Source organism: Dama dama, chromosome 6 (genome assembly GCF_033118175.1).
Source record: "Dama dama isolate Ldn47 chromosome 6, ASM3311817v1, whole genome shotgun sequence".
NCBI classification, from domain to species: domain Eukaryota; kingdom Metazoa; phylum Chordata; class Mammalia; order Artiodactyla; family Cervidae; genus Dama; species Dama dama.
This window is the reverse complement of record NC_083686.1, coordinates 6,927,164-6,940,131: the sequence shown is the minus strand read 5'-3', so window position 1 is coordinate 6,940,131 and position 12,968 is coordinate 6,927,164. Positions and strand designations below refer to the sequence as shown.

Below are 12,968 nucleotides of genomic sequence, written 5' to 3'. Positions count from 1 at the left end.
GAACAGAAGAAAGCAAGCAAAAGTCGTCAGAAGCGGCTTTGCTGGGTTCATTTTGCAAAAAGCCCTGGACTGGGTAGACACCCTCCCTTCATGGTTATAGATCCATAAACAAGAGGAGTGTGACGTGCATGTGCGCACTTGTGGAGCAAATGGAAGGGGCTCCATCACCTCCCCCCAAACACAAAATTGTCATCGCGTCTGAGCCTAAATAATTCAGGTGAAAGGTGTTCCCTTTGTGTTGTAGGCTTTTGAGTACAAGAGAAAGAAAACATTAGCACTTTTGTTCTCCTGTGGAGAACTGCCTTGCAGCAGTATAAACTGTGTACTCAATTTATTTTTGCAGCCAAATGCTCTACCACTGAGCTATACCCCCCTCAATTTATTTTGGGCTAAGGGTGCTGATTTATTTACTTTTATTCATGTATTTACATTTATTACTTTTATTTTATTACTAAAATAAATAATAAATACATTATTATTTATTTTATTAAATAAATGTGCCTGTCCCTGCATGTGGCTGTAGGGGAGACAATACATTCATTGCAATATACAAATGTAAATATCTAGGCGGTGTTAGTAAAACTATGGGTTTGTGTAAATGGTAATTGCATGAATGGATCGCACAGTTTCATAAATAACACATGGCTCTGGATCATGTGTCTTTTATGAGTATTTTCAATCAGACTGTGGTTAAGGGCTGGGAAATCATTGCCGGAATGTAGTTCTTTTAAAAGAAATAGCTCTGTTCTGATGGACCTCTGTTCCATGAATCCCCATGGCTTTCCCCAGGACCCCGTGCCCTTTTCCAGGGTCCCTCATCAAGAACCCCATGGCTGCAGGAACACATGTGGTGCAGAGAGTTATGAGATGGAAGGATGCAGGCTTGGAATGTGAAAGGAAATTCTTCAAGTCTGGGGAACCACGTACTGAGTCTTTGCCATGTGTTTGGCATGCTGCTTGCCATGTGTCTCGTGGTCTGTGGAACAGGTGGCTCTGGTGAAAAGCGGTGTGTTTGAAACCAGAGCACTTGGCAACTTGGCCCCACTTAGCCTCTGTGTGACCCAGTGTCAGTTATTTAACTCCTCTGTGCTTCAATGTCCTGTCCATAAAATAAAGGTAATGACAGTGGGAAACCCAAGTTTGATTATTGGATCAAAGGAAGATCCCCCAGAGAAGGGAATGGTAACCCACCCCAGTATTCTTGCTTGGAGAATTCCATGGACAGAGGAGCCCGGTGGGCAATGGTCCATGGGGTCCCAAAGAGTCGGACATGATTGAGCAACTACCTTAATTAATTAATTAATTAGCAGCGTTCATGTGAAGCTTGAGAATTAATGGAAGTATCGTGTTCGTCTCTGTCATACATGAGCTACTCAGTTGCTCAGTTGTGTCCAAATCTTTGTGACCCCGTGACTATAGCCCTCCAGGCTCCTCTGTCCATGGGATTTCCCAGGCAAGAATACTGGAGTGGGTAGCCATTCCCTTCTCCAGGGGATCTTCCCAAGCCAGGGATCGAACCCAGGTCTCCCACATTGTAGGTGGATTCTTTACCAGCTGAGCCACCGGGGAAGCCCAGTGAAGGATGGTGATGGTTATCCTCCAGGAGGCCCTCTCTCTATGCCTATTAACTAAAGCAGGTCCCCAGGCCCCTGTGTTAATAGTTCTTCAGAGGGTTTGGATGAAAGCTGAGGAGTTGCTATTCTCAACATGTTTTGTAAACTGGGCAAAAATGAATCGCGACATCTCATACAAACTTCACTTGAAGAAGGTGAAAAGTTCTGTTAAGGACAAGAGGGCTCTTTTCCCCATTCAAATTCATGGATCACCCTGTGGTCTGAATCAATGTTATTTCAGAGTATTTACTATCTTGTTTCTATCCCAGTGTTTTCCTCATCTCTTGGCACACATCACCTTCTAAGCCGTGACCATCTGAACTGCTTATCACCAACCCCTCTGATTGCATCAGTCTCCGATGATCAGCAGAAGATACGTTTCTTTCCCTTTGGAAGCTTTTTGTCACAAGTCAGTACAACTTGGTGGAATTCACCACCTTATTCAAATAGCATGAGCTGTGTCCCTAATATGAGAAAATGACTCAATCAGCTTTACACAGAAAATCAACAACATAGAATGTTTACTGTGCTGAATAAAGTATCATCAGATTGATTCCTCTGGAGACTAAGGCAGGACAGAAAGATACAAGCCAACAACAGGGGGATGTCATAACCCAGTCTGGGAGCTTCAGATACCTCAGAAGGAGGCCGCAGAGGGCGTGGGAGAACAGGAATCGCTGAATGTTGAAAATAATTTCTGGTGACGGCAAACTTCAGGGTGTGAAGGGACATATCCCTGGCTTTGTATTCTGGCTTCACCACTTTCTACCTCCAAGACTCTCGTGTGTCACCTCTCAAGTATGTGTAACAGACATAAACATCTCAGCATAGAACCCAGCACAGCAGGTGCTCAATGAACAGGGGTTCCTTTCCTCTCCATTGTGGTCCATTCAAGCCATAAATATTTATTGAGCACTTCAGTTCAGTTCAGTTCAGTTGCTCAGTCATGTCCAACTCTTTTTGCGACCCCATGGACTGCAGCATGCCAGGCCTCCCTGTTCATCACCAACTCCCGGAGTTTACCAAAACTCATGTCCATTGAGTTGGTGATGCGACCCAACCATCTCATCCTCTGTCGTCCCCTTCTCCTCCTGCCTTCAATCTTTCCCAGCATCAGGGTCTTTTCCAATGAGTCAGCTCTTCGCATCAGGTGGCCCAAGTATTACAGTTTCAGCTTCAACATCAGTCCTTCCAATGAACACCCAGGACTGATCTCCTTTAGGATGGACTGGTTGGATCTTCTACTGAGCACTTACTATGTGCCAAGTATTATTGTAGATAGAACAGTAAACAAGAGCCAAAGCCTATGCCTTTGTATCTTTAGACGAGGAGACAACAGAATTACAAATCATAATGTAATCCGGGAAACTGAAAAGTGCTATGAAAAAAATAAAATCTGATCATGAGACAGAGTGAGTAGCAAGGGCAGAAAAGGGGATGTTTCTTCACCTCGGGTGGTCAGGCATTGCTTCACTGAGGAGGTGGCAACACAGTCTGGAATCATAAGGAAAACACCAAAGCCGTGGTTAAACCACTGACTCGCCATGTCACACTAGACAGGGCACTGAAACTTCTTAGGTCTGGGCTTCGTGACCTACAAACTTCAGAGCGGGAGGAAACCGACGGGGCTTCTGTTAGTCCTGAAAGTGTGTTTCGTCATTTCCTTTCCCTGTCTTGGGATCCTATGCCATGAGTAATTATATGAAAAAAAAAAAGTCCTTGAACTAAACTATACTACAGTTATTTCATTCTTTCATTCCATCTCCTGGGGATTTTTTCAAAAAGTTTTTCCTAACATAGATAAATGAGTAGGTCCTCAATGAATGAAGATTAATTAATGATTCTTTTCACAAAGCTCAAATCATCACAATTCCTAGGGATTACATTGCTGGAAAAGACAAGACCCACCGTATGGCAGATTTTTAGGGATGAATTGTGTAGCTTCCCAATGACTTCATGTGTGGCTTCAAGTCTGAAATCGCACATATGTCAGTGCAGCCAAGATGCGAAGCTGCCAGAAGTTGGCTGATCCAACGCTCTACTAGCCAAGAGTCATGTGCATGGCTTTAAAAAACAATGCCTGGTCTGAAACATTTCCTTTCTTAAAACGGTGCAGCAGACCTCCTGTGGGGCTGAGACGGCATCCATCCAAAGTGAAGGTCACAGTGCAGATAACCTGTACCCGAGGAGTCTTTGTCTCTAAATTCGCCAAATATTTGTGGCCAGAGTATTCTTGGCTGTAATGATCCAGATGACTGTCTAATTACTCCACTTTGCTGTGAGCACCGTGGGGTAAACCCCAATCATGGGTCAACAGCTTAGAATGAGAGCTTTGTGTGCATGGCAACCTAAAATGTACAGGTCAATATTTTCGATTCTCAAACGCTGATATTTGGCGCTTAATTTATAAAATTGTGATCTCTCCAAATTGCAAACACATTTTTAAAAGTTGTTTTGAAGACACGGTCCAATGTTAGAAAATTCAAAGTTAGAATCGAAAGGCTGAAGAGTTAGAGCAAAGAGGATGAGACTGGGACATTGGAGTTAATTAACCGGTAGTAGAGAGAAAGTCGCTCAGTCGTGTCCGACTCTTTGCGACCCCATGGACTATACAGTCCATGGAATTCTCCAGGTCAGAATAGTGGAGTGGGTAGCCTTTGTCTTCTCCAAGGGATCTTCCCAACCCAGGGATCGAACCCAGGTCTCCCACGTTGCAGGCAGATTCTTTACCAGCTGAGCCACCAGGGAAGCCCTTGTAGCAGAGAGAGTTGTGGGCAATTCTGTGATGTTCCTTGAAGCTCTAAAACAATTGTAAGCAGTGAACTGTTGTCCAGGAGGGAGAGCAATGGGGTAGGGAACTACTATTGTGCACTTACATTTTTTAAAATTAATTTTTATTGGAGTATAACTATTTTACAATGTTGTGTTAATTTCTGCTGCATAGCAACGTGAATCAGCTATACATGCACATATATCCCCTCTTTTTTGGTTTCCTTCTCATTTAGGTCACCATGAAGCACTGAGTTCCCTGAGCTATACAGTAGGTTCTCATTATTCATCTATTTTACATGGTTGTTGTTTAGTCACTAAGTCTTACCCGACTCTTCTGTGACCCTATGACCTATAGCCCGCCAGGCTCCTCTGTCCATGGGGTTTCCCAGGCAGGAATACTGGAGTGGGTTGCCATTTCCTTCTCTAGGGGGTCTTCCTGACACAGGGACTGAACCAGCGTCTCCTACATTGGCAGATGGGCTCTTTACCACTGAGCCACCAGGGAAGCCCTATTTTATGAATTTTAAAAATATCAATAGTGTATGTGGGGCTTCCCAGGTGGTGCTAGTGATAAAGAATCCACCTGCCAATGCCGGAGATGCAAGAGATGAAGGTTTGATCCCTGGGTCGGGAAGATCCTCTGGAGTAGAAAATGGCATCCCACTCAGTACTCTTGCCTGGAAAATTACATGGGCAGAGGAGCCTAGCAGACTAAAGTCCATGGGGTTGCAAAGAGTCAGACAACTGAGTGACTGAATACACGCACACACACACACACAAACACACACACACACACACACAGTAGTGTATATATGTCAACCCCAATCTCCCAGTTCATCCCACCCTCCTTTCACCTCCTTGTGCACTTATGTTTAATGCAAACGATGTTTCAACCTTTTACATACATTAGCTCCTTGCCACGATCCTCCTGTAGTGTGGCATTGTCTCTGTTTATTTTACAGATGAGACTCTGAGATGCAGTGTAGTTGAGTAACAGTAGTTAAGTTCATCAGCCAATAAATGGCAGAACTACAACTTGAATCTAGGGCTGCCTTAGTTCGAAGCCAATCAGCATGCCATTTGACTACTCTGCTTCAGAAAGATAAAGGGCTGTTTAATTCCCACATGCACTACACATCCTATTTAAGTTAAAAAACAGAATTTACTGCAAGTTTTTAAATGTTGAAATGGCCTCCTGAGGGAAGAGGCAGAGGATTTGTCTTCTTTGGAGGTCTATTAAAACCAGATCAGTTATCATATACATCTAGTATGACTCTAGTGTGGTCCTTTCCCAAGGTGAAAAGATAACAAAATGATTCCCCTAGTTTCCTTCTAGTTTTCCCGTCCGAAGATGAACTCTATCGCTGCAAGGCAGAAACGGGGGTGATGGGTTTAGTCCCCACTTCCTACTCTCCCTCTCCTGCTCCACGCTGATTGCTTTGGCTGAAGGGATGGCTAGACTTTCTGGAAGAACTGTAGCCACTCAGTCACTGCTAGTCCTTTTCCCACAGTTAGGAACGGGTCTCAGCTCTCCCCTACTTTGTGCCCAACTACATGAACACCATTCCAATGAATCTATTACCTAATTTGAGCCTGTACTTCCAATGCTTCAGAGCTACAAATCAGGACCAAAGTTGCATAAAAATGGAACATTGTTGGAAAGCAAGAATGTCTTTTAAAATTCTAGCCATTATGTGTATCAGCTAGGATTACATTTGTGAGTATTAAAAAGCCCAGTTTCTTTCACATGGAAGAAGTTTGTTTTTCTCACATAAGAAGAAGCTGAGAAGTAGGGGATCAAAAGATGGTGGAACATTCACACATCACCGAGAAACCAGGATCCTTTTATATTCCTGTTTCAACAGTGTTATCATGTGGCTTTCATCCTCATGAGAGCAAGATGGCTGCTGCACCTCCAGGCATTGAGTGCATATCCCAGACAAGAAAGCAAAAACCTTCTTGTCAAACTTTGGCTTTTATTTGAGAAGGAAAATCCTTTCCTGGGACTTTTCATATGCCTCTTATTGGCCAAACTGTGTCAAACTGCCACCGTTAGCTGCAAGGGATCTGGAAGTTTGTACTGTTTCCAGTCTTCCATGTAGAAAAAAGGCAGGGGAGAAGTGGATTGGGATGGGTTGCAAGTGAGCCAACCTACAGTATTTGTCAAAATATATGCTATAACTATGTTTGTAATTTGATACTACATTACATAAAAAATTTTAGCTGCATCTATTTTAGTACCTGATTGGAAGCATGAAAATAGTTTTTGAAAAAAAGTGATAAGAAGTAGGTGGGGACAGCATTCTATCAGAAGTACTACAAAGTAATGGAAAGAAGTGTATCGGATGTCAGATCAAAGTGTGAATCCCAGCTCAATAAATAATTAGGTGTGGAATGTCTCTGGACCTCAGTTTCTTTTATTCAAAATAAGAGTAATAATAGTTACCCATAGGATAGCTTTAGAATTAAATTAAATAATATATAAAGAGTCTGACAGGTAATAGACATTCAAGAAATAGTCGTTCTCTTCTCTTTTGCTTTGCATCTTTTATTCTGCAAGTGCAAAAACCTTTATAAAACCCAACTCAGCCAAGAGCTGACAGTTGAAGTCTCAACCCTTTGATTGCAAGAAATTAGAACAAAGCCGCTGAATGGTCTGTAGGCTTTCTCGATCAACACACGCCAAGATTCTTTCATTTTGGGCTTCATCACATTATCTTAGCAAACCAGACAAAAATGTCTAAGCAATTTTGTTTTTCAAGCTGCTTCGTTTGCTTCAAAGTGCCATCTGCTTGTGACATTTTACAAACCAAGTCAATAGAGCCATTTGGTGACCTTTTAAAAAGTGACTTCAGTGTTTGTTACCAAGGGATGTGGTTCCTAGAATTTGTGCAATTTGTTCTGTGTTGTCGAGATGTGAGCTAAAACCTTCACAGAGACATTCAGCTGTTTCAATACATTATCTTCATCTTACCCCAGGAAGCCAGGTTTTAAATTGACTTTCTTTCCATTTTAATTATCTCCCCATGTCACTCCGACCTTTCCAGTCAAAGATGGATGATTAGAGCTTATCACCTCATAGTCACCACTGTGAAATTAAAAGGAGGAAACAAAACAAACTGAAAAGAGCTCACAGATTTGCAGAGCCAAAATCTAGCCAGCAGCCAAAATCTGATTTCTGCACTATTTTAAGGTAGGGGAAAATGAGAGAATGCAGTTCAAAGCCACGGGTTCTCCTTCACATATGAATTCTGTGACTTTTAACAACCTATTTAAATGTATTCTTTGGATCCTTAGCTGGGAAAAAAAAAAAAAGTGACCATGCCTGCCCCTCCTATCTCACCTGGTTGATGGGAAGATCATTGAGGCAATGTGCTAGCTACTGTTATTTAGTCGCTCAATCGTGTCCTACTCTGCGACCTCATGGACTGTAGACCACCAGGCTCCTCTGTCCATGGAATTTCCCAGGTGAAAGTACTGGAGTGGGTTGCCATTTCCTTCTCCAGGCGGTCTTCCTGACTCAGGGATCAAACCCACGTCTCCTGCATCGCAGGCAGATTCTTTACCATCTGACTCACCAGAGAGAGAACCATGTCCACACGTTGAGTCACCTGGCCCCAAAGTAGCTGTGCTTGTACTCAAAGACTCAAGTCTTTACTGGAAACATCCTCCTGAAAAGTTTTCCTGGAAACACTCCTTTCAAACTGTCCTGACACTGATTACTCTGTCCATAAAGCCTCAAAACCAGAACAGAAACCATGGCGACCCTCCATTGTCCTTATATGTTCCTTGCCCTATTTAGACACTTCTGCAGACACCTCCCCCAAGCCTCTCACCCTTAATGGTCAGTCTCTAATTTCTAGCTGGTCTTGGCTAGAACACTCTAGAAACCAAGGAGATTTGGGAAATTTTACACAAGGTTTGGGCCTTCATTTTGGTGTAGTTAGGAAACAGTCATCACCACCTACTCCCAAGCACAGGATGCCTGGACATACATAGATGTTTTTAGGGAGTAACCTCTGAAGAGTAGATTTGCCTCCTTCACCCCTTCTGGTATTGTTCAGTCGCTAAGTCATCTCCTTTTGGAGTCTACAATATGCCATTAACCAACAAATTTTATTTTCCTTGGAAGAACAGAGAGACATGGTGGTTAGAGGTGGGTCAAGGGAGCCAGGTCAAGGTTATTTCAAGGGTAGAAAGAGACCTGTGCCTTAGTACAGGCTGAGAGCAACCAGCCAGTGGTGGAGGTTGAAGACATAAGGAAGGAGAGAAGGTCATCCAGGTGAAGTGAGACATGGGTTCAAACAAGCACTCCTGAAAGGCTTTGTGGTTGTTGTTCAGTCACTAAGTTGTGTCTCACTCTTTGCCACTCTATGGACTATAGTGTGGTAGGCTTCCCTGTCCTTCACTATGTCCAGGAGTTTGCTCAGATTTATGTCCTCTGAGTTGGTGATGCCATCCAACCATCTCATCCTCTGCCACCCCCTTCTCCCCCTGCCTTCAATCTTTCCCAACATCAGGGTCTTCTCCAATGAGTCAGCTCTTTACATCAGGTGGCCAAAGTACTGGAGCTTCAGCTTCAGCATCAGTCCTTCCAATGAATATTCAGGGTTGATTTCCTTTAGGATGGACTGGGAAAGGCTTGGGCTTGAGAAATCATGAGTCCTGACTCACACCTGTGTCCACTGAGACAGGCAGGATGCGAGAGAGAATGGATGGGAACGTGAGTAAATTAAGGATGGTCCTGCGTGTGTGTGTATGCTTAGTCACTTCAGTCATGTCTGACTCTTTGCAACCCCATGGACTGTAGACCACCAGGCTTCTCTGTGCATGGGATTTTCCCAGCAAGAATACTGGAGTGGGTTGCCATGCCCTTCTCCAGGGGATCTTCCTGACTCAGGGATCAAATCTGGGTCTCCTACACTGCAGGTAGACTCTTTACCACTGAGCCACCAGGGAAGCCCAAATTAAGGATAAGAGGGAAATTGAAGGAATCATGACGATGCTCTTTGTTCTTCTCTAGAAGGTTGTAACTGGGACCATAGCTTAAGATCAGGACAGTGAGCTGGTTAAGTGTGTATTGCAAGCATCCAGACAAGTTATTGTAAGAGAGTAAGTAAGCACTAGAAAAAAATTATATTCCCTTCTTTCCGCTTGGCAGGTTGAAATTGATAGCAAATGTTTGTCTCCAAAAGGCCTCGTATAAAAATAGCCATCAGGACACCACCCATACATTTTGCATTTTAAGTGAAACACATGAGCCTTCCCGAAACTTTTATTTTAAACCCTGAATCATAAAGACCTCTCTAAACTCATCTCAGTTTTGGAAATAACTTGGCCCAGGTGCAGCCTGTGTCAGAGAGGCCCCTGTGACCACACATATTCTCTCTCCGTGACCCATGAGTCTGGAGAATGTTCTGGAACTTCTCCAGCAAAGAGGTGCGTGCAGGAAGAGAAGTGCTCTCTTGGAGCTCTGGATTTTAGTGCTGTTGAAATTGCTGCCGACATGACAAACGAGAGGAAGATAATTTAAAACACGGGCTGTTCGCCTGTTCGGCCTTTGAAGATCTTAATAAGCATCAGCTTTCCCGAGCCGGATCAGGTTCTTCGCTCCCAAACGTTTCAGATTTAGACAGTCTCCCTTGGATTATTTAAACTCATAGGGTCAGTTAGGGGAAGGTTTGTGCTCAGACCTGAGGGGCAGCTGGTGGAAGAAAGGGAGGAGGCGGTGGCTTCTGGTGGGAGCTCTGGCTTCGCCTTTCCTGGCCCGCCCTCCCCTCGCCCACGTTATGATGGGAAGAGCACAGACAGGAGTGGACCAGGTCTAGATTCAGCTGGGCTTTCAGAAATCCCAGGAGAAATCACTCGTGAGAACAAGGGAAGGAGTCTCGGGTTTCTTGAGCAGTAATTTTCTCAACCTCTCCCTGTCTTTGGTCTCTCGCTGTCTGTCTGTCCATCCATCTCAGTCTCCTTCTCTCTCTCCCTCCCTGTCTCTTTTTCCCTTTCTCTATTCCCCTCTCTGTCATCTCTTTTTAGAATGTCTGTTTAATTTGTTTTTGGCCGTGCTGGGCCACTGTTGCCGTGATGGCTCCCTCCGGGCGCGGTGAGCGGGGCTACTCTCTAGTTGCAGTGCGCGTGCGTCTCGTTATGGCGGAACCACGGGCTCTAGGGCCCTCGGGCTTCAGGAGCTGAGGCTCACAGGCTCAGTAGTTGCGTTCCCCCAGGCTCTAGAGCACAGGCTCAGTAGTTGTGAGGCTTGGGCTTAGTCGCTCTGTGGCCCGTGGAATCTTCCTGAATCAGAGTTTGAACCCGTTTCCCCTGCATTGGCAAGTGGACTCTGCACCCTCTGCACCCTCACTCCACCAGGGAAGCCCCTCTTTCATCTCATGTAACTGAGTAATTACTAGTCTCTTTGGCTTGCCTGTTAGCTCCTGTGGTAGCTCAGATGATAAAGAATCTGCCTGCAATGCAGGAGACCCGGGTTCTATCCGTGGGTCAGGAAGATCCACTGCAAAAGGCAATGGCAACCCACTCCAGCATTCTTGCCTGGGAAATCCCATGGACAAAGGAGTCTGGTGGGCTGTAGTCCATGGGGTTGCAAAGAGTCAGACAAAACTGAGCAATTGATACTTGGCTTGCCTGTTAGGATTTCTGGTTACCACAAAACCACTACAGTCATAGGGAAACAGGATCAAGAATCCACAAAAGTCTGGCACTATCCTGGGCACTTGGGACAGAGCTGGGATGAAAGCAAACTCACTCCTGGCAGAGCTCGTTTGAGGGATAGACAGACAAAGAAAACACACGTGTGTGTGTATGTGTGTGTGTGCACGCACACGTGCACTCATATGTCTGCCACACACATTGCACCACAAGTGATGAGGACCATGATAAGAAAGTGAAGAAAAAGAGGGCAGATGTGTTGTTTAGACAGATGGGTCAGAGAAGCTGGGGCCATGGAGAGCCATCATCTGAGCTGAGACTTGAAGGCAGAGGAATGAGCCACACCAGCACCTGGGCTGGGCTGTAACGAGCAGGAGAGGAGGCAGGACTGATGATGCTTGGCTTGTTGCAGGAACAGGAGGACACCAGGTGACTGGAAAGAAGCACATGAAGTGGACACGTGAGGTCAGAAGGGAGTGGCAGTCCAGAGCATCCCAGACCTAGGGCTTTGAGCTTCATCCTGAGGGATGTTCGAAGCTCTTCCCGGGTTGTGAACAGGAGAGTGCTGACAGGTTCGGACTTAAATTCTCCAAGACCACTAGGACCATTGTTCCGAAAATGGACTGTCGGGTGGCCAGGCTAGAGAGATGACGTCATCCCTGCTCTGGTGCTCAGTAGACTTGCCAGGACGCTTGTGGTTTCAACGCCAATTGCAGGCACCCTTGACAAACAATTCACAATAAAGTGGACATATATTGAAAGTCTGACAATCTTCACCTTACAGATTACATCTTACATTAAATCATTCTGCCTTAAGGACAGACAGACCCCATCGTAAGCCCAATCATAAAATGTAATGAAGTTGACTAAGGACATTCTATTTGTGGCATTTTATTTCACCAGCCAAAAAGCTTAAATACCAGACTGTTATGTTCAAAACCAGACCTAGAAGCCAAAGGAAAAAGCTGTCTGTTTGTTTTTGTTTTTCCTGGACCTGCCTTTGCTGGCAATGGGAGTAACATCCGCAGAGAGCACGAACCATGCCCGAGTCCCAGCCCAAACCACCAGGGTTCTGGGGTCTTTCTTCCGTGTTTGTGACCCAAGCACCAGCTCTAACAAAACGTTCCTTTGCTTGGCCTGTCTCTTTCGAGTGAGACTCCTCCAGGGCCCCCATGGAGGGAGGCCGACTACAGAAACTGTATAATTAAAGACTTAGATGTGTGTGAGCACTCATGGGTCCCCAAAAATAGTGTTTATCAACATTGTTAGCTTTTTTTAAATTAACTTTCATTGGAAAGACTCATGCTGAAGCTGAAGCTCCAATACTTTGCCCACCTGATGCAAAGAACTGATTCACTGGAAAAGACCCTGATGCTGGGAAAGATTGACGCCAAAAGGAGAAGAGGGTGGCAGAGGATGAGATGGTTAGATAGCATCACTGACTCAGTGGACATGAATTTGAGCAAACTATGGAAGGTAATGAAGGACAGGGAAGCCTGGCATGCTGCAGTCCATGGGATCATAAAGAGCCAGACAGAATTTAGCGACTGAACGGCAGTGGTTGCTTTACGGTGTTGTGTTAACTTCTTCTATACAGCAAAGTGAATCAGCTCTGTGTAGACATATAGCCCCTCTTTTTAGATTCCTTTCCATTCCTTTCCTACAGGGCATTCTGTAGGGTTCCCTGTGTTGTACAGTAGGTTCTTGTTAATTATCTATTTTATGCATAGATTCAATAGTGCTAGCTTTAATTATTTCATCAACCGATACACATCCCTAATACTCACCAGATGTTGTTCTAAATGCTCTGTACTCGGAAACCAAAAGCATGAATGAAAATACCTACCCTCAAGCATCTTACATCTTATGAGGAGAAAAGGTGATACAAAAATAAATAAGTAAACACGCAGTGTCAATGAA

At 44.6% G+C, this 12,968-nt stretch overlaps 1 protein-coding gene across 2 annotated transcripts in view; it reads left to right on the top strand.

Annotated features, from left to right (window-relative positions):
- Positions 1-12,968, top strand: part of C1QTNF7 (C1q and TNF related 7) — a 118,922-nt gene that overhangs the window by 45,486 nt on the left and 60,468 nt on the right. The gene's annotated exons all lie outside the window — the stretch shown is intronic.